Genomic DNA, 3373 nt, shown 5'->3' on the forward strand with positions numbered 1-3373 from the left:
CTCTGTCTCTGTCTCTCTGTCTGTCTCTCTCTCTCTCTGTGTCCTTCTCTCTGTCTCTCTCTCTCTGTCTCTCTCTCTGTCTCTCTCTCTCTGTCTGTCTCTCTGTCTGTCTCTCTCTCTCTGTGTCCTTCTCTCTGTCTCTCTCTCTCTGTGTCTCTCTCTCTGTCTCTCTCTCTCTCTCCCTCTCTCTCTCCCAGAACCATCTGCAGAATTCTGATTTTATCGAAAATGCTTAGAAATAGTTCAGCAACAACTGTGTTCTAGTAATATAAGGCAGGGTGTAAGCTTTCCGGCGATCCTTTGAGAGTATTTGAGAGTCTGCCAGAAAGAGGAGGGGGTCAATTTATTCTCCAAAGCAGCAGGAGGCAAGATGAGAAACCATGGATGGAAAGTAATCCAGGAGAGAAGCAACCTGGAATTCAGGAGAAACTTCCTAACAGTGAGGACAATTAACCAGTGGAATAGCTTGCCTCCAGACATTGTGGGTGCTCCGTCACTGGAGGTTTTCAAGAAGAGATTGGACAGCCATTTGTCAGAAATGGTGTAGGATCTCCTGCTTGAACAGGAGGCTGGACTAGAAGACCTCCAAGATGCTTTCCAGCTGTATTCTGATTCTGAACGACTATCCTTGAGCCCTCCTAGAGAGACCTGGAGAAGTGCCAGATGAGAGTGGAAGAGAATGAAGGTTGCCATTCTCTTCGGCTCCACCAAAACACACATCGGTCTAGAAAATCTAGAATACCATGCACTGTATCTAGAAACATGATTGCTCTCCGTGTCTAGAAAAACCTAGACTGGTGTTGCTTGATCTCAGACACTTTAAGTTGTGTGGACTTCAACACTGCTGGCTGAAGAAGTCCAGGAAGTGAACGCCACACATGATATGATAGCCGCGTTCCAATATCTCAGGGGCTGCCACAAAGAAGATGGAGTCAACTTATTCTCCAAAGCCCCTGAAGGCAGGACAAGAAGCAACGGGTGGAAACTAACCGAGAAGAAACCTAGAACTAAGGAGAAACTTCCTGACAGTGAGAACAATTAATCAGTGGAACAACCTGCCTCCAAAAGCTGTGAATGCTCCAACGCTGGATGTTTTTAGGAGGAGACTGGACAGCCATTTGTCTGAACATTGTTGTTGTTGTTGTTACACCTTAAATCTGTGAAGACTGAAAAACACTAGCCTAGATAGTACTTCTCAACCTTGGCTATTTCAAGACGTGAGGATTTCAACTCCCAGGCAGGATAGTGGCTGGGGAATTCTGAGAACTGAAGTCCACACATCTGAAAGCTGCTAAGGTTGGGACACAGTGGTCTAGATCCTACCATAGAGGTTGATCTGCAAGCATTTTACAGCAGTTACCAACAATTAGCATGGAATTGTCAAGATAAACAGTTGCCAGACTAATCTTACTTTGTTTTTTGTTTTGGTTTTTTTTGGGGGGGGGGTTGGTTTTGAGTGGGCAATTCAGGCCTATCAGATAAAGATGATGAAAGTTATGAATGCTACTTTCATTGTAGGGTTACGGGAATGGAACCTATCCTGACTTTCTCTTCCAGAAAACAAGGAAGGATCACGTTTGAGATTTTTCCTCATGTTACATTTCCGCCCTGGTCTCAGATTTTCTTAGCTGAGTGTTGTGTGGGGTTGCATCCAGTTTTGGTCACCACCATTACAAAAAAGATGTTGAGACTTTGGAAAAAGTGCAGAGAAGAGCAACTCAGACGATTAAGGGCATGGAGACTAAAACATATAAAGAACGGTTGCAGGACTTGGGTTTGGCCAGTCTAGATAGGGGAGACTTATAGCAGTCTTTCAGTATTTGAGGGGCTGCCACAAAGAAGAGGAGGGGGTGTCAACCTATTCTCCAAATCACCTGAAGGCAAGACAAGTACCAACGGATGGAAACTAACCAAAGGAGAGAAGCAACCTGGAACTAAGGAGGAACTTCTTAACAGTGAGGACAATTAACCAGGGGAACAACCTGCCTCCAGAAGCGGTGAATGCTCCAACACTGGAAGTTTTTAAGAAGAGATTGCACAGCCACTTATCTGAAATGATAGAGGGTCTGCTGCTTGAGCAGAGGGCTGGACTAGAAGACCTCCAAGGTCCTTTCCAGCTTTATTTTAATTCAGTCTATTGTTCAAGGTTCTCACAACCCATTGCATTTCCTTAATAGAAAAACAGCTTGGTGTAGAGTTTAAAGACTAGAAACCAAGAAAGCCTAAGTCCTAGTCCTTCATTAGGCTTGATTCCAGCTGGGTGATCTTGGTCAGTCAAACTCTCTCAGTCCTAGGAAGGAGACAAGGACAAACCATTTCCAAAATATTCCTGCCAAAAAAAAACAAAAAACAAAACACCTCTGTGTAGGCTACTGCAGGCAGTTGCCAGAAGTCAAAAGAACCAAAGCAAACAGGTTTGTTTTTTTTAAAAAAAAACCAAAATGTCCATAATAGATAGTGGGAATGCAGTAGACATAATATGTCTTGATTTCAGCAAAGTGTTTAGGAAAGCACCCAATGATGTGCTGATTATCAAGCTAGCTAAATGAAGACTGGACAGTAGTACAATTAAACAGATATGTCTATGGAGATTCTCAATCATCCAGGTCATGATTGTCCCAAAGGTGCTTTTTCAAAAGACAGCTGGACTTTGTTTTACCTTGAATATATTTCACTTCTCATCCAAGAAGCTTCTTCAGTTCTGGCTGTTTGGTGGAGGATGGAAGGATTTATATTCCTTGCAGTTGGTCATTAGTGCTCTCTCTAAGAGTCATTGAGGCCACTTGGAGGTTTACCTGTGAAAGAAAATAAAAATCTCCCATTGCTTTTTTGGGAAAGGCACCTTTGGGACAATCATGATGTGGATGTTTGAGAATTGCCAGGCATTTAACCAAGTGGATATGATAATATTTTGTAAATACCTGAAGGGTGTCATTTGACCCAGTGGCTCAGTGGGTTAGGATGCTGAGCTTGTCAATCAGATGGTCAGCAGTTTGCGGGTCGAATCCCGAGTGCCGCATAACAGAGTGAGCGCCTGTTACTCGTCCCAGCTTCTGCCAACCTAGCAGTTCGAAAGCACATAAAAATGCAAGTAGAAAAATAGGGACCACTACGGTGGGAAGGTAACAGCATTCCGTGCGCCTTTGGCGTCTAGTCATGCTGACCACATGACCATGGAGACGTCTTTGGACAAACGCTGGCTCTTCGGCTTTGAAACGGAGATGAGCACCGGCCCCTAGAGTTGGAAACGACTAGCACGCATGTGCAGGGGAAACTTTACCTTTTTTTACTCCTCAATTTCCTAGACAAAAAATAGATAATTTAAGTTTTAAGGTGCCAGAAAAGAAAGTAAAACCAGGGGTGCTTACGGAGG

The 3373-nt window shown here is 43.9% G+C and overlaps 1 protein-coding gene across 1 annotated transcript in view; it reads left to right on the top strand.

Annotated features, from left to right (window-relative positions):
• The window catches only part of LOC308661404 (maestro heat-like repeat family member 5), a gene marked incomplete at both ends in the record, with an annotated part of 59038 nt that overhangs the window by 46633 nt on the left and 9032 nt on the right, over positions 1 to 3373 (top strand). The gene's annotated exons all lie outside the window — the stretch shown is intronic.

This window comes from Vipera berus (genome assembly GCF_964194415.1).
Source record: "Vipera berus genome assembly, chromosome: 2".
In the NCBI taxonomy this organism is placed as follows: Eukaryota; Metazoa; Chordata; class Lepidosauria; order Squamata; family Viperidae; genus Vipera; species Vipera berus.